The sequence below is a fragment of the Vombatus ursinus genome, unplaced genomic scaffold, assembly GCF_900497805.2.
Source record: "Vombatus ursinus unplaced genomic scaffold, bare-nosed wombat genome assembly UNPS02014816.1, whole genome shotgun sequence".
NCBI lineage: Eukaryota > Metazoa > Chordata > Mammalia > Diprotodontia > Vombatidae > Vombatus > Vombatus ursinus.
In genome coordinates, this window is record NW_020954594.1 from 514,904 (window position 1) to 533,794 (window position 18,891).

The window sequence follows — 18,891 nt, forward strand, 5'->3', positions numbered from 1 at the left end:
AGAAAAAGCCTAATACTGCTTTGGAAAAATATTCCCTTCCCCTTAGATGGCTGGAGTACAACTTGAGGGCTATGAAAGCTTCCCCTGCCAAGTGGTTCAAAGGCATATGAAATGAACTAGTTCTCTATACTTAAATTAATGAACCCTTTAGGGGCCCAAGGTTTTATATAAGCCAAAGTCTGAGGTGTACTGTGAGTAGTCCATGGTTAGTCACTCTAAGATGATACCTACCATTGGCTGTATCCTTAGCAAATACCCAGTTACCCAAGCCTCAGACTAGGCAGTTGTTTTCACAGAATCAGCATTTTAAGGAACCCATTAGGAGTGAATCAGAACCTCTTGTTATTTTGTTGTAATTGGTATTCTTTACTATTATCTTATTACTTAGCATTATTATAATCAGTATTATAATATTATTTATATAATATGTATAAAACTTTGGATTATTTACTATTATCTAATATTATATCTTCCCATTTTAGTATCAAAGAACATAGGATCATTGATTTAGAGCTAGAAGAAAACTTAGATATCATCTAGTATAATTACCTTTTTTAATAGATGAGAAAACTGAAGCCCAGAGAAGTGAAATGACTTAGTCCACATCACACCATCAGATAATGGAAAAATTAGGACTAAAATTCAGGTTATCCAACTACAACTCTAATGAGTGCTCTTTCTACTGAGCTCAATCCACATATCTTTTGATCTATGTTCCATGATTCACACCAAAAAGGTCAAACACAAGTTCAATCTTTCTGGTTCAATGACACAAACCATGGTTACTGTGATCATGATGTCACAGACTCCTGTACTGTCCAATTTCCAGTGCAACATTACAGCTCTCTCCATAATAGGAAGGAATCATACAAGAACACGGACAACAAAACATGAACAACAAATCACCACCACTCCTTTTTGGATCCCTGAATATTACTTTTCTACTAACTTTTAATGAAAAAAAAAAAAAACTAGGCTTAGAGATAGTACTGAACCAAATCCTGTTTAGATTACTGAGAGCTTGAGTTAGTTTGTTGCTGAACACAAGGCAAATTCTAAAAACTTTCTGTCACTGGGCCTGTCTCTAATTAAAGTCACCTCCGTCTTTATACAGAATCAAATTATTCCATTGTGTTTGTAAAGACCCTTTCAGGAGAGGAACAGTTCAGGTGTCTTAGTCAAACTCATTGTACTAACATAAGTACCAATTAGTACGTAGTATTAACTAGGTCTCTTCTCAGCCTCGGAAGATTGAGGTTCTTTCTCCACAGCCCCTACCCTAGAGTTAGATGACTGTCTCCAAATTACAAAAACCTAATACAAGAAAATGTAAACTTTGAAAGTAGATGAGTTAAAAGATAATTACTCATGCCAGAAAAGGGTTTATGACTTTGCAAAAGGATATGACAAAATATTTTAAGTTCTCCTATTGCATTTAAAATAGTCTTCAATTTACTGACTATTCAGGAACTCATATATAGTGTAAAGCAAGATACATCTCTGGTCCAGGAATTGGGCTAGTGAGAGTAAAGAATGCATCCGCTCTAGCACCTGGGAGATTACTTCTATACATACTATTAGCAGGACTCACTGTTAACTGCAACTTCCCAGGATTTGTAAGAGAATTCCTCCCTTTCCATCCCTCATATCGACTTATCTGATAGCACCTAGCACATTAACTTGAAAAACATGTACTTGATAAGTATTTGCAGAATTAATGGGCTGACCTGGCCAGCCCCACAGCCTGAGAAAATTGGAATAGATAATGCTTGCTAAATCACTTTACAAAATCTTAAAGTGGGGCAATGCAGGTTTGTGGTTTCCCCCATATATACCTCTCAGCTAATATAGGGTATAATTCTTAAAGTGGTCAAAGGCCTAACCATCAGAGGAAGTGCTTAAGTGTTCCAGTGGCACTGAAAGAGAGAGAAAGCCAGCCAAAGGGAAGAAGATACGGACAGAGACGCATTCAGTGAGACAAAAAGAGAGGTTCAAAGAATGATATACTTTTGGCAAAGAGGGTTTGTGCAGTGGGGAAAGTCAGAGGGTCAGGACAAAAGTAAGACATACAGAATCAGCAGAAACAAAGGACAGAGAAAGTGATGAATAAAGAAACAAAGGGGCACAAAGAGAGTCAGGGATACAGACATAGAGAGACCTAGCAACAAATAGATATAAAGATAAATAAGGGAGTCAAATAAGGGAATCAAAAGGGCACAAAAAGGGGTACTCACATACATGAAGGAGAATGACAGAGAAGGAGGGGGCAGAGAAGAGGCACAAGAAATAGAGACACAAGGTGAGGACAGAGAGAAGAGGGGCATAAAAAGAGACTCTTGAAGGGTAAAAGAGAGACAAAAAAATTGAGCTGGGGGGTAGAAGGAAAAGCCAGAGAAAGAAACAAAGACAGAGAAAGAGAGACAGGCAGAGTGAGAGACTGATCCAGAGTCAGGGGTACAGGTATAGAGCAAAAGAGGCAGAGACAGAGAGGCACACAAAGTTGGAGGGACAGAAGCAGGCACAGTCAGGCAGTCCTTAGCACAGGGACAGAGGCAAGGAAAGACACAGAAGGGGTCACGGAGAGGCAAAGACATACACAGAACGACAGAGGAAGAGACACAGAGACAGGGAGACAGAGCAAAGAACAAAGACAGGCAAAGAGTCAGAGACTACAGAGGCGCAGAGACAGGGAGACAGAGGACGAGATCGAGAGACACCACTGAAAGAGACAGAGCTATGGTCGCAGAGTCGGGGAGAGACGACGAGGCACACAGAGACAGAGGCAAGAAGGAAAGGGGAGGAGGAGGCCAGGTACAAGCAGAGACAGCCAGGGCAACAAAACAGGTACGCAGAAAGGGGAGGAAGGATGGTGGCAATGTGCAGAAGGGTCAGTAGTGATTGACAGACTTTCGAGGGGCGGGGCCAGATCGGAGGGTGTGGCTAGAGCAGGCTTGGCTTGTACGCGAGGTGTACTTCCGGTTCACCAACCTCGGGGCCTCATCTCAAGGGACGGCACCAGAGAGACAAGGCTTAGCCTCCTATAGCCTAGACAAGCTCCAGGCAAGGTTTGGGGGCGGAGTTACCTGCGTCTTCCGGTTCCGGCGCTGCGGCCCCACGTGTTCGGGACTCGTTTGGCCCTGCACTGCCCAGATCCGGCACCGCCGCTTGGCTCTGGGGTGGGTGGGGGAGAGCCTGGGGAGGAGCTGCTGGAGCTGCCGGAGCCGTGAGTGCAGGCACGGTGGGTTGGGAGTGGGGGTCCGGGCTGGACCGAGGCGAGACGGGCTGGGCTGAGCTAGACGGGGCAGAAAGGAGGGGGAGGGGCAGAGGAGCAGAGACCCGCCCCTGGCTCGCCTCCCTCCCCCACGCCGTCCAAGAGCCCGGCGGGGGGGGGGGCGAAGGGGAGAGGGAAAGGGGGTCTGTCTCCCTGTTGGGGCGGGGGAGGCAGGCGCTGGGCCAGGTCTAGAACAACTGGGCAGCGGAGGACGTTTGTGACCCAGGCCAGCGGCTGCCCGGTTCATTCGCCGCAGCCCCCGCCCCTCCTAAATCTCCTCACCCCAGCGGCCAGGGCCTTCCCCTGTGAGACCGCTGTCTCCTGGCCCCCCGACTCTGGGAGGTGCGGTGGCATCTGAAGCGCCTCCCTTTCCCCCTCCCGGCGCTCCTTCCATCGGGCGGGGAGTGGAGGTGGCTCTTCCTGTTCCCCAGTCCTGCAGCACTCCCCGTAGCCGAACCTGCCTCCCCCCACTTCCAGGGCTTGCCTCTGCCTTGCCCCACCCCCCGTGGCCACTCCTGCCTTGCTTCTACCCCACCCCGACCACCCTCCTGCACCTTACCCCTGCCGGCCCAGCTGCTCCTTCTCCCTCACCCTACCCCGTGCTAGGGACCTGGTCACTTGGGAGGGGTGGGAAGTGTTTGAGTTCCTTTCCTAGTTTTGTCCGTGGGAGGAAAGCCCGTTGTCAATTCCGTAGGCTTGGGCCTTCTGGGCACCTTTGCAGTTGCACCTTCTCTGACTGGGCGTTGGGTTGGTTCTGTGCCCCGGCCACACAGTCCCGTAGAACCAGCTTTCCACTCGCTTTTACTGACAGTCCACGTCAATCTTGTCCAAATGACTGGAGCCCGGGGGAGCAGTGTCCCCCCCAGCGCCCCGAAGTAGAGCCTCTACTCGGAACTCAGTGGGGGGGGGGTGTTGTTTTGTTTTGACCACCTGGCAGGGTGGCTCAGGTCAGTCTTGACACTCAGTCCAGTAAGGAAGACCCTTGGAGTTCTTCCTTTCCCCAGCTCTCCTCACTTCCCATTTTGGGCTAACCCCTGGGTCTTAAACCACAGAGTACCTGGTAGAGAGTGTGACAGTCACTCCCAGGGCCTGTAGCTGCTGATCTTGGATAATTTTCTGGAATCTTGAATTTCTTGGAATCATGAGTGTGTGTTTGTATAGGGGATGGGGGTGGGGCTGTGAATTTTCTGTCTTTTGGAATTCGTAGCTTTTCCATCTTTTTCTTACCAACCCTTGCCCTCACAGGATAACTGTGACATTCTAGGGTATGACTGTGTTTACTGTAGATACCAACTATATTCAGATAGAGTAAGTTACAGCTTTCCAGTGACAGATTATTCATTTAACTTGGCATGGATTTAAAATATTAAACAGTGTCTGGTTCTCTCTGTTGTCACTCCCCTTCTGGTTAGTAAACCTTTTGTAACTCCGACCTCTGGGGCCACTGACCTTGCTTATTAATTCACCTTTCACCCCCTGCCATAAATTAAGCTCAATTTCAGCCTCAGTACTCTAGGTTCCTGGAGAAGTAAGATTATTTTCTGGCTAGACCTATCAAAGCCACCAGTTCAGCCATAGTATTGTGGAAAGAGAACTGGATTGGCCATCAGGAGACCTCAGTGTTATACTCTACTCTGCCAACAACTTGTTTCTTGTCTTTAGATAGGTCACTTCACCTCTCTGAACCTGTTTCCTTGTTTATAAAATGAAGGGATTGGACTAGCTGATGTTTAAGGTCTTATATGCACAGTATCATAGATTTTGAGCTACCTTTCTTAGAAATCCATGCTTTTCAGTCTCAAGATCTAAAAGTCCATGCTTTTTTCTCCACAAAAACTTCTGATTTCTTCCCTAAGTACTGAGCATTTAACATGTTATTGAATTCCTATGAGCTGAGCATTTCTTGATTACGTCTTTGATTCCCCCTACCATCCCCACTCCAGGTTCACTCTTCTTTGAACCCACAGTATTTCTTTAAAAATCCTGCTCTCAAAACTAGTTTTACCTCCCTTTCTGCATTGGACCTGTATAGCTTGGAGATATCAGCCTCCCATCAGAAATCACCATATCCTTCTGGTTTCTTTTGGCAAAATATTTGCCAAGGCAACCTCATTTAACCATTAAGCACATCCTATCATGGAGTTTCATAATTATTCTTTTACCTGTAACTCTTGCATATCCTTTATCAAAGCCTGTTGGCCTGATGGTATTTGAGCTCCTATGCTTCTATAATAATTTAGGAGTAGGAGGTTCTTCAGTACAGAAAATGTCATTGTCAGAGCTCTCCTAATCAACCCAGACCTTAAAGAGGAAGTTTCCCCCTGCACTTGGTGTTATAAAATGTGGCTGGTGCCAACTGACTCCCCTACTCCATTGGCTGGGTCAGAGGGAGCTATGGAATCCCTATAGCTTCCATTTAGGAAGTGCTTTTTCTAGGTAGCAGCTGGGTAGCACAGTGGATATCAAGTGCCACACCAGGAGTCAGGAAGACCTGAGTTCAAATGTGACTTCAGACACTAGCTGGGTAACCCTAGGCAAGTCACTTAACTTATGTTTACATCAATTTCATCATCTGTAAAATGGGGATAATAATGGCACCTCCTTCCCAGGGTCATCATGAAGATCAAATGAGATAATTGTAAAGCACTAAACACAATGCCAGGCACACAGTAAACACTATCTAAATGTTAGGTTTTATTATTATTACGCCACAATGCCACTGGAGAAGTAGTCATATTTGTCATATTGTGTTTATGTCATATTGACTTTAATAAAGAAAAAAAAACAATAGCCAGTATTGTATAGACAACAGATCCTGAATGGCTTTGTCATATGAAAATTGGGGAAGAAGTGGAGGTGACAAACAGCCCCAGGAAAACCAACTAATTTTAAGTATAGCCACTTTGTGAAACTACCCCTCTCCAAATAGACTTTAATTACTTACTGTACATCAAAGCCTCTAGCCTTTTATGATATGTAAGAGAGGTAAGTATAAGAGCCGCTGCCTCTTCCATTAGTCTTTCTCATTTTCCTGCAAAAGAAGCTCCCTGGACCCAGATACTGTCTCCTCAGCTCCTCAGGTCATCAAAGATGAAGTGCCTGCTCCCCAGTATCTCTTCCATTTGTCTACTTTTCTCCATCCAAAAAGCTTCTACTTTGGTTTAGGCCCTTAGGACCTCACCTGGACTCCTTCCTAATTGGTCTTTTTGCCTCTAGCCTCCCCTCTCCAGTACATCCTCCACACAGCTGCAAAATTGCTATTTCTAAAACACATCATTTTATTCCTCAACTTAGAACTCAACAATGGTTCTCTGTTTCCTCTAAGATGGAATATAGACTTTATTTTTTTGCATTAAGACGCCCTGAAGTATGTCTCCTATCTTCATTTCTGCATCTCTTCTCTGTGCAGGTGGTCTGCTAAAATGCACTCCTCCTTCACTTCTACCTACCTTTCTTTACAGTGTAGCTCCGGTGCCACCTACAGTGAGTCCTTTCCTGTTTTCTTCCTGCAAACCTACTTGTTAAAATTCAGTGTTTATAATTGTTTTTGTATAATCTTTGCATGTACTTTTGTATCTATCCCATCCTACAGCAGGAGGTAAGCTCCTTGAGAGCAGGGTCATTTGGTTTTTATCTTTATGTCCCCCAAGACCTAGCACATTGCTTTGAATGTGGTAGGCACTTAAATGTTTGTTGAATTGAATTCTGAGACCTTACACTAGGCTTTAAGGGAGGTATGATGAATGAACTACTGTTCTTACTCTCTAGATGCTCTGATCTTGTAGGGAAGATAGGAAAGATAAAAATAGCAATAATACACATTAGGATGCAGGACAGGTGCAAAGCACCATCCATGTGGTTGCAGCCTAGTGCCCATGATAGAAATAATGTAAGGTTATTTCTCCTTCGGACTCCAGTGTATTATGGAGTAGGGACTGTAAAATCAGTCTTCAAATTCAATAGATTTCATTCTTAGCATGTTAGCCTCGCCCCTGAGAAGAATCCTAGCACAGAGCTGAGAAAATGTAGACTGTATGAATTCTAAAGGCAAAATAAATAACGAGTCAGTAACATAGTAGCCATTCCAAAAATGACAATAAAAGTTTCATGACAGTTGCAACCACAAGCATCTTAGTAGACACTAGATTTTTAGATCTTAATAAGATAGGTTGGACAGGGACATATGTCAGGTCCTGCACTTCAATTTTAAAAAAAATCATCAGTATAAGTATTCAAAAGAAACTTGTCTAGATAGCAGTTATTATTTTAAAAACCTGGAAATGGTATTGACTTAGGTTACATTACAAGAAGGGTGTCCAAAACAAAGTGATGATCCTATTGTGTTCAGCCATTTTTGGTCCACTTAAAACCAGGAGAGAAGATAGCCAGTTTTCGGATCAACTGACATAATAATGTTGCATTCCATTCTAGGGACCATGTTTCATAAGGATCTTTGATGAATGAATATGTCAGCCAAGTGGAGGGCAGCCAGGTTGGTGAGGGTACTAGAAGTCGTAATATGAAGATCAGTTGAAACTACTGAGATTATTAGCCTGAAGAAGAAAAGAAGTTATAAAAGAGAATGTAGACTTATTCTGCCTTACCTCAGATGGCAAAACAGATACCTCCCTGTTCCCAGTCCAGTGCTTTCCTGCCATGTTGTACTTTTGGTTTCCCCATTCTATGTACTTTTCTGCCTATCCTAACTCATTACTGCCTTTAAAAAAATGTTAGTCTCTTATTTAAGTGTCATATTGATTAAGATAAAGATGAAACAATAGCCAAGCAAAATTAAGAAAAATGGTACTGGATTAAAATGATTTTAATCTTTAACCAAAATCAATGGGTAGAAGTTTCAGGAAGTAAATGTGGCTCAGTGTAAAGAAGTTGATAATAATTAGAGCTGTGGAAAATGGGAAAAGCTGCTCAGTAAGATAGTTCCCTGTTATTGAAAATTATGTCAGGGGTTGGATAACCTTGTTGGAATATTGAGCATCTTTATGTATAAGGTTGGACTTAGACTGGGTGACCTCATATCCATTCCAACTCTGATTTTATGAATTTCTCTACTATTTATTGTTTTTGGCAATCCATGCCCCTATATTTACCACTGATACAGGATTTAGAGCTGGAAGATATCTTAGAGATCGTTAGTCCAGCTCTTCTCATTTTACCGATGAGGGAACTGAACCCCAGAGAGTCTGAGTAACTTATCTGATAACACAAAGAGGTAATAATAGTAAACTAATTAATCTAAGTTATTACATTGTTCAAGTAAGTTCTCTATAACAGGGCTGCTTGGTAACTGATGAGGTGCTCACTGCAAGTATCTGCATCTTTCCCACCACAAACTATCATCAGCCCTTTTCTTGGCTTCAGTTGACCTTGAAGGCCTTGGATTTAACCTGAGTTACCCACAGGCTATGGCAGACACGACTAGGCCAGAAAAGTGTCATGTATGGGCCTGACTTCAGACTGAATGTCCCACCTGGGAATTAGCCTAACTACATTCAGAGAAGTCCATCTACAGGTTGGCCACAGATTAGTGGGTTTTTCTGCCAAAGTATTTCTCAACTGTTAAGTTCCAGAGAGGTTGTGATTTGTAAAGTGTTCTCACCAACAAAACTGGACTTATAAGTGCATCCATTACTTTCCTCTGATAAATATGGCCTCTGTGAAATACTCTGCTGTTCTTGATATTCTTCATTATGTCAGTTGATCCGAAAACTGGATATCTTCTCTCCTGGTTTTACATGATTCTTTAACCCATACTCTTCACTTCTACCCCAAGGGGAGCAGATGAGTTTAACCATCTGTGGAGTCAAGATTGGTCATTGTATTGATCTGAGTTCTAACTCTTTTAGTGACAGTCTTTTAGGCTTTTATTTTTGTTTACATTGTTGTGGACTTTGTGTGTATTATTAACTTGGTTCTGCCTATGTTACTACATAAGTTCCTATAACTTTTCCATTAGTTCATACTTGTTGTTTCCTGTGGCCACAGGGCCTGGAGTCAGAAAGACTTGAGTTCAAATGTGACCTCAGACACTTACTAGCTGTGTGACCTTGGGCAAGTCACTTAATCTTTTTTTGCCTTAATCTACTAGAGAAGGAAATGTCAAACCACTCCAGCATCTTTACCCAAAAACCCCCAGGGACAGTATTGGTGTGTTGTGGGTCCATAGGATCACAGAGTCAGACATACCTGAACAATAATTTTGTACTATACCACAGCCATTCCACAATCTGCAGTTATAACTCTTTCTTTTAGATTTTTCTTTGGTTTTTTTTTTTAGATGTTTCTTACCACAAAAAGCTGTTATAAATATTTTGGAATCTATGATTTCTTCTTTCTGTCTTTGACTTCCTTCTGGAATATGATGAGTGGTGAGATTTCTGAGTCAAAGAGTTGGACCAATTCATCTCTCTACTAAAGGATATTCTTTTTTCTGTGTAGCTACAACATCTCCAACAGGGACTATATCAGTCTTTTTTGCTAATTTGATGAATATAAGGTAAAATCTCAGCATTATTTTTAATTGCATTTCTCATATGGCTTGGAATTTTTTCTCATGGTTGTCAATAATCCGCACTTCTTTTGAAAGTTATTTGTTCATATACTTTGGCTATATATCAGAATTACTTTTGTGTACATATATGTATGCATACATGTAATTTACATCAATTTCCTATGTATCTTGGATATCAAAACTTTTATCAGAGATACTTGATATGAAAATTTTTCCCAGTTGACATTTTTTCTAGTTTCCTTATTTGTGCATGCAAAAGCATTTTAATCTTATGTAATCAAAATTGTCCATTTTATTTTTTGTGGTATCTGCCACTTTGGTTGTGAATTTTCCTCAACACCTTAATTCTAAAAGGTGCCTTTCAGGTAGCTAAATGGTGTAGTGGTTAGCACACTGGAGAATCAAGAAAACTTAGACAATAGCCTATGACTCTGGGCAAGTCACTTAACCTTTTTCTGCCTTAATTTCTTCTATAAAATGGTGATAATAATAGCACCTACCTTCCAGGGTTGTTGGGAGGATAAAATGAGCTATTATTTATAAAGTGCTTTGCAAATCTTAAGGTGCTATATAAACAATAGCTGTTATTATCCTGGGTTTTTTTATGACATGAACTTTTACATTATATCCATTTGGCAATTATTTGGGTTTCAGACTTGTTCATCAGACACCCAGGTTCATATTGGGCATTAAACAGTGAAGGTGCACTGGCTTTGTTTTTACTCCCAGTCTCTTCCCAGCCAGTGTGGGCCTTCCTCCGCTCACATATGTATTCATCATCTCTCTCCTTCCAGGGCTGATGCTCCACCATGAAGTTTACTTGGTTCTCCTTGCATTTGCCAAATATTCTCCATTCCCACAGAGGTTGGAACTGACAGCTCATCATATTGTATCTTTAGCCTATGGATCATGGGAGTTAGTCCAAATGATCCTTGGGAAGTCTTTTATTATTATCATGGAACCAGAGGAAGAACATGGATAATCTGTGAGATACCCAGAGGAGGAGGACCAGAGTAGTTAGGGAACTCAAAACCATTTGATAAAAAAATCATTCAGAGAAACTGGGGCTGTTTTAGATTGGGGAAGAGAAGACTTGGAGAGGACAGGATAGTTGCCTTTGAATATTGGAAAGGCTGTACATGGAAGAGGGATTAGAATTGGTTTTGTTTAGTCACATAGATAAGAACTAGGAGCAGTGATTAGAAAGAGGAAAATTTCATTTTGTTATAAGGAAAAACTTACTAATATTTAGGGTCATATAATATGGAGCTGGAAGGATTGTTTGGCCATCCCCTCACCATCATCTCCTACCTCTCCTCCTTTGTGGCAGTCTCAGATGATTAAGTAGTCTTTCTCCTTGCCAACATCACCTCTGTTTGTCACATTGATCCCAGTCTTCTGGTTTCTTCCAAGACCCTGATCTTTTGATCATTCTTCCCAACTCTTCTTCCTGCTAACCCCAATAGTTTTCAGCCTTTCGTTGTCCAATGTCTCTTTTCATGTTGACCCCAAGCATACCTAGATTCCCCCCCACCCCACCCCATCCTTTGCCTGAACTTGATCCTACCATTCCTTGAAGCAATTATCTTATATATCTTTCCTCTCTGATAACAAACTCTTCACACTGGAAGTACTAGATTTGGTTTCTGAAAATCTGAGATTGAATTTGAGCTCTGTCATTTATTATTCATGTGCTCTTGAGCAAATCATTTAACTTTTCTGGAGTTGTTTCCTCATCTGGAAAATGAGGATGAACTTCATGGCTAGTCCCTTTCAGTTCAAATCAGTGATGATCTATGATCCCAGGAAAAGCTGTTTGTACTTATTGCCTCTACTTTTTCAGCCCCTTGTGATTTGGTTTGCATCCCTACCACTCAACTGAAACTATTCTCTTTGAGGTTGCCAAATACCATTTATTGCTAAGTCCAATGGCCTTTTCCTCAAGTCTTTATCCTTCTTGAGTTCTACAGTGTTTGACATTGTTGACCAACCCTGTTATTCTGGATACTTTTTCCAAAAACCCTGGGTTTTTGTGACATTTGTCATAGTTCTCTTCCATGAATGAATGCTGGGGGTACAAAGATAAAATGAAAAACAGTCCGTGCAGACTTCCTGTGTTTGGCATTTAGAGGCCTTCCTTCACAGTCTAGTCCTCCTCCTTTGTTTCCAGGCTGATTACACATTACTCCCTCCTCCATGTACTTTCTATCCCCTGTGCACAGCATGCCATCTCCTTCCTCAGTGCCTTTGTCCAAGTTGTCTCCCATGCCTGTAATACTGTCTTTTCTCACTTTCAGTACTTTAAGGCTTAGTTCAAGTTCTGTATTTTTCAAGAGGTCATTCCTAATTCCCCCTCCTTTACCTGTTACTGAGAATTTATTTTGCTTATATGCTATATGTGTCTGTGAGCGCGCTGCATTTCCCAAGCAGAATGTAAGCTCATTAAGAGTAGGAACTATCTCGCTCAATGTTTTTATCCCCAGCACAATGCCTGGTACATAGTAAGTGCTTGATGCTTGTTGCTTGAATGATGTATTTCAGCTTCTTCATTTTACAGGTGAGGGATGAGGAATCATTCACGTAAAGAGTGACTTGGATACAGTTACTTACCTGGCAGAGCCAGAATTTGAACCCAGGTTCTCAGATGTCAAATCCAGTCCTGTTTTTGTCTTACCAGTTTCATGGAGCTGTACAAAAGTGGAAGTTGCTGTCTGGGGGGTAGTGTGTGGAGGTCATCAAGCAAAGAGAGGCTGTATGGCTACATCTCAGTGATAGAAAGAGGGGATTCCTGTTGAGGTGACCTCTGAGGAGGGAAGGAAAAGCCGTTCCAGGCCTGAGGTTCTAAGACTTACTTGGAAGTAGTACTGTGCTGTTCAAAAAGAGTCAGCACCAACTTTGAGTTTTTCAAGAATTGCATTTCTAGTCCAAATATTTACATTTACATTAATCTAATTGTTTTCTCTTCCCTCGGGATTTTTTACCCCAGTCACAACCCCCAACAGTGTCAGCATACAAGAATTTTATAGCCAACTGTTCACAATCCCTCAGCCTCATGTGACTTGGCCACACAGTCTTACTCTCTGTTTTTTGTTTTTTTTTAATGCTTCCTTCTTAAACTTCTTCATGCTTTGCCTTTTGGTTTTTGTGTTTTGTTTTGTTTTGTTTTTTGTCATTGCAAACTCTTGATTGCTTGAACTAGCAAGGTTCTGTTCTTAATTTCTCCTCACCTCAAATGCCATCATGTTGAATCCAATAAAGAACAAATAAAAAAATAAAACAAAAATTGTATTGGATAAAAAAATACTTTGAACCAAAGGAAAAAGCTCAAGGCCTGTGATTCTCTGTCCACACCATCTCTTACAGGTCAAGTTTAGTTTTGCGGGTTATGGTATGTAATCTACTAAAAGTCATGTATATTATTTATAAATAGGTACATATACATTATTTTATGTGTATATTTTATTTCCATATGTATATTTACAGATTAACATATATATATATACACACTAACTAAACCTGTGATTTTATTGGTATAGAAGATTCCCGTTTAGGAAACTTCTCACTACCAATAGACTTGCATGTTCTCCTAGACTTTGGCTTCAAATTGCGTGGGGGCACTGAGGAATCAAATGAGTTGCCTCAGAACCTGTAGGTAGTATGTGTCAGAGGTGAGGCTTGAACTAGGCATTCCTGACCAAAGCCAGCTCTCTAACCACTAGTCAGTGTTGCTTGATATAAATGAATCAGTTCCCTTAAGTTTACTGTTACATTTTGGCTTAGGACACAGATTCCTGAAGACTTTCTATCCGGGGCCACTCCATGGGGTTGTCAGAAGAAGATACTGTGTCCTCGAATCCCCATGGCATGGCAGATGGGAATGGGGGTGACACCAGTGCTGGTAGCCAAAGCCAATGCAAGTTTAGAGACTCCTGGACTTTGGCTAGAGAACCTATTGCAAAGTCCTGTTCTGTGCTTGAGTGTTTTATTTACTCTTACACAGTAAGCTCTCTGCACAGGGGTTTTGTCCTACATGTAGCACAAAGCAGACCGAGTTATTTACTACATAGGTTTTCATGATGATATCAGAGGGCAAGGGCTGAAGAGAAAAGCTTTTCTGTCAAGATCTTTATATGTGCAACCATCTCACCCATGTCCTGTCTCCTTTGACACCCTTCCCCCCAAAATAAAGTTTGAGGAAATGCCCACGGATATACATATTTTTACATTCAATAGGTAATATTCTTTATAAAGATCCTGTGATATAAGTTCTGGAAACTAGCTATTAAATTATTTCAGGGTAGAGAATGCTTCTTACATTTAGGGAGAAGAAAAAAGAATAAGCATTTATATAGTTCATATTATGTGCCAGGCACTGCTCCAAGCACTTGTTAACAATATTATGTCATTTTGTTTATCCCCTGCTCTCCCTCAGAGGAACTGAGATTGGCACCTCCATGTAAATTGCATTACACCTTCAGTCAAGGATCATAGGGATTGTACTGGGGGCTCAGGGCAGGAAAGAGCCTCCCCTCATCACCATTCCTTTTTGTCTCCACAACACAAAATAGTGAACAGAATTATTTTTAAAAGATGTCTGGAGCTGAGAGGTCCGTTAAAGTCATCTGTACCTCTCTCCTACCCCAGTCATTTTACAGTAAGTCCCAGAGGAACACAATTTTCTGTATCCTGTTCTAATGCTCTTGGCACCCTGCTCAGCTTCTCAGCATCTTGCTTGCCCTCTAGCCTCTAACTGTCCTTTTGCCTGGCCACTGCCCTTTCTTTTGCCTCTCCATCTCTATCCAACCTTAGAAACTTCACTTCTGACTTCTTCAAAGGACAGAGGAAAGATTCGAGTACCTTTAATTGGCAACACCCACAAAACAGGCTTTTGGCAAATCCTTATGCTTTCCATTTTCTAATAAGTATCTTCTCTGATGAAGAAATCTATGGTTTTGTGATCACAAGACTGGATTTGAATCCTTGTTCTGCTCCTTATTACCTAGGTCACCTTACTGGCTAGGTAGATCACAATTATTCTGTACTTCAGTCTCCATTAACAAAATAGGGATAAGTCTTGTGTTGCCTACCACACAGTAATGTTACAAAGATCAAATGAGGCAATGTATGTAACTATCTTTACAAACTATTGAATGGTTATTATTACTTTACCAACCCCCTTCCAGATACTCCTCTTGCTGCCCTCTAACTTCTCCATAAATTATTCTTTCCTGAAATATTATGTCTCCCTAGGACTACCAAGTTGAATTCAAGATAACCACAAGTATTTAAAATTTGGAAAAAATTATTTTCCAGAGGAATGTGACAGTGCCCTGTTTTATGTGCCTCTGACCCTTTCCAGGCACAGGAAATCTCTTGAATTCAATTACTTGGAAAAGCATTCCTTGTATATTTTTGTTTAGTCTTTTCAGTTGTGTCCTACTCTTCATGACCTCATTTGGGGTTTTCTCAGCAAAGATATTAAAGTGGTTTGCCATTTCCTTCTTCAGCTCATTTGTAGATGAGGAAAACAGGGCTAAGTGACTTGTCCAGGGTCACCTAGCTAGTAACTGTCTGAGGCCAGATTTGAACTCGCGTCTTCTTGACATCAGGTCTGGTACTTTATTTACTATGCCACCTAGCTGCTCCTATGTTTAGTAACTAGTAAAAACCACTTGTATCAATTGATCTCAAGAATCAAAATGATTTGTGAACGGATGATGAGCTCCCAGTCATCCCAGAGAACAGAGTCATCCTCAGAACTATTGGCTGTGAGCACTCAGTAAGAGTCCCATGGGTCATGTGACCTCTCACCTTTCCCTTTCCCCTACTCCCACCCTTAATGCACAGGCTTATGAAATGCATAGTTACATAGCTATTAATAGGATTGCTGGTATCCTTTAATTTTTAAAGAATGTTTCTTGTAAATACAGATTTTCAGTAGGAAATGTGTTTTAAACAAATAGGTAAGTACAACATACATTTTGGACTACCCATGAACAAGCTACTACTTAGTAGCCTTCACTTTCATACACATTGTCATGGCTTATCCACTCATGACCCCAGGTCTAAAAAGAACTGGATTTCTCACAAGAAAATTTAGTGTCTATAATAGAGTACTGGAAGTTGAAGATTTCCTAGACCTGAGTGATAATGGTCTGTCCTCGAACCAGAGCACAGGTCCTAGACCCGTATATTTCCCCCTTTTTTTTCTGCACACTATGTTCTGGTACTTTATATCTCTTAGTGATGGAGTTACTTAAGCTTTAGACAATCCTGTGTGTACCAGCACATCCCACCATTGAAGCCAGTCCAAGGGCGAGAAGAGGGTTTGTGAAGATGAATCTAGTTGTCATCTAATTTCTAAGAACAAATGTTCCAAGTGGTTTCTGCTGATATCCTTTCCCACCTCACCCCTATCTCCCATAATGCAGGTGATGACTTTTTTCCCTACTTCATTGAGGATACAACTCATCTCTTAACCTTTGACCTTTTCTATCTGTTCTTTTCACTCTCTTCTCCCTTAATAATGACATTTGTTCCTGCAATTCTAGGCAAATTCTAAAATCTAAGTTTCCTTGAGACATGAAGATTATTTCATTTCTTATTTTCATATACCCAGTAGCTGACATATAGTGCTTTTAAATATTTGTTTAGTTTTCTGATTCCAAAAATAATCTAGCGCAAATGCCCTGAATCTCAGTCCTACATCTCCAACTGCCTACTGGACATTTCTGTGTAGATGTCACACTAGGACATCAAACCCAGCGTGACCAAAGCTGAATTCATGATCTCCAAACTTCTCTTAATGGGCCTGCCATCAATTCACCCAGTTTCAAAACCTGGAAGTTTTCTTTAAATTATCCTACTCTGTTGTCTGCCATATCTTAATCATTTGCCAAATTCTATTGATTCTGTGCCCACATCTCTCCAATTTGTCCCCTTCTCAACCTTAACTTAGGGCTTAATTTTTGCCTATATTATTGTAGTAACCTCTTAATGTGTCTCTCTGCCTCCTCTCTCCTCTTTCTAATCCATTCTCCACGAAGTTGCCAAAATAATTTTCCTAAGGCACAAGGCTGACAGTATTACTACCTCTTCAAAAGTCTTTGGTGCCTTCCTATTGCCTCTAGAATAAAATACAAATTTCTAGGAGCCCCTTTAAGGCTCTATGGCTGGCACCCTTTCCAGCCTTATTTTACGACTCTCCACATTTATGTATTCTCCATTCCTACCAAACTGTACAAAGCTCTTCCCTAAACATTCTATCTTACTCCTCCATATTTGCACAAGCTAGTTTCATATCTGTAATACACACCTAATTTCTGGTTTGCATATTCCTTATCTTTGTTAAAGGCTCATCTCTGGTGCCTCCTCCCTTTAGTTTTTTTCTGATCTCTTTCCCCTGGTTGGTAGTGTTCACCCCTTCCTCAGAAATCCCCACAGCACTTTATCTGATCCCCTTCCCCTAATCACTTCGTAACTATGCTTTCCTGTGTACATGTCATTGCATCACTGTCACCCCTAGAATATAGGTTTCTTAAGGACACGAACTGTTTCATTTTTATCTTTATTACTAATGTTAGTATACATTCTACTAGAACCTTTGATCCTGTTTTTACCTTCCCTCAGGACTTTTATTAAGCCCATAACCACCCTGACCCCCTCAATGCATCTTCAGTCTCTCCCTTTCTACTGGCTCCTTCCAGTGTGCCTACAAATATTGTCACATTTCTCCCAATCAAGAGAGAGAGAATGTGTGTGAAAACCTATCTTCTCTTGATGTTTGTACCCAGTTCAGCTACTACTACCCCATACATAGCTCTTCATTTTCACCACTAAGCATTTTGAAAAAGCAGTTAATAATGACCGCTCCACTACTTACTCTCAACTTCTGACAGTTGAGTTTCTATCAACATTCTGACATAATCATCAAATCCAGTGACTTTTTCAATTTTTACCCTCTTTGCTCTCTGTATCTTTTGACATAATTACTTATATTTATATGACATATTACCAATTATTCCCTCCTAGTAGTGGATAGCCTTCCCTTAACTTCGAGAACACTACTTTCTCCTGGTTCTTCTATTTTCTCTTATTTTTTTTTTTCTGTCTCTTTTGTCTTCTTCCAGAACCCTTAATGTAGGCATCTATCTGACACTGACCCTTTTCACTTTAGGGTAGGAGATCTTAATTTTTTTGTGTGTGTAATGGACCCGTTTGGCAGTCTGATGACTGTTTTAGATGCATAAAATAAATAAGATTACAAAAGAAACTAATTATAACATATAATTATCAAAGTATTGTTAAAACAAAAAATAGTTCATGGATCCCAGAACCCTCATTTTCTTCCTTGGCTTCAGCTGTGACCACTAAGCAAATGATTCTCGTGATTATGTCCAACTCTTGTCACTCTTCTGATCTCCAGACCTGAATCTCTGAGTACATACAGTACATCCCCACCTGGATTCAGTTTGATTCCATAAGTATTTCTTAAGCACTTGCTATTGAAGCTTCATGGTGCAGTGCATGGAAGAACACTGGATTTTGAGTCAGAGAATCTGAGTTCAAATTGTGGTTCTGCAAGTTATTTAACCCCTGTGTCTCAGCAAGTCATAGCACTTTGCAGAGGATGTGGCATTTCAACTGAATCTTGTAGGGAGGTAGGGATTCCAAGAAGCAAAGATGAAAAGGGAAAGCACTTCAAAACTATGCAAAGTATGGAGACCAGAGAGAGAAGAGCTGTGTGAGGAACCACAAATAAACAATTGTTTGGAACACAAGAGTGCATGAGGAGGGGCAGCTAGGTAGTGGAATGGATAGAGCTCTGGCCTTGGAGTCAAGAGGATATGAGTTCAAATCCAGTGTCAGAACTTGATACTAGCTGTGTGACCCTGGTCAAGTCACTTAAACCCAATTGCCTCACCCTCCACCCCCCAAAAAAGTGCACGAGGGAGTGACGTGAAACCAGTCTAGAAAGATGGATGGACCCAGGTCAGGTAGGGCTTTAAGTGACAAAGGAAATTTGGCAGATGGTTTAGCAAGGAGAGAACCTTGAAACCCAGAGTCCAGTTAGCTTGATTTAGTATGCTGG

General features: G+C 41.2%; 2 protein-coding genes across 5 annotated transcripts in view; one reads left to right on the forward strand and one right to left on the reverse strand.

Annotated features, from left to right (window-relative positions):
- Positions 1–3,182, reverse strand: part of LOC114023076 (olfactory receptor 8D4) — a 103,603-nt gene extending 100,421 nt beyond the window's left edge. For both annotated transcript variants that reach the window (XM_027835565.1, XM_027835564.1), the window contains exon 1: positions 3,084–3,182. The gene's annotated coding sequence lies outside the window, so the exon portion shown is untranslated. The remainder of the gene's footprint in view (positions 1–3,083) is intronic.
- Positions 3,157–18,891, forward strand: part of ZNF202 (zinc finger protein 202) — a 29,334-nt gene continuing 13,599 nt past the window's right edge. For 2 of the 3 annotated variants that reach the window (XM_027835558.1, XM_027835560.1), the window contains exon 1: positions 3,172–3,238. The gene's annotated coding sequence lies outside the window, so the exon portion shown is untranslated. Of the gene's footprint in view, positions 3,239–18,891 lie in introns of all 3 variants that reach the window. The other variant, XM_027835559.1, reaches the window with a different exon arrangement.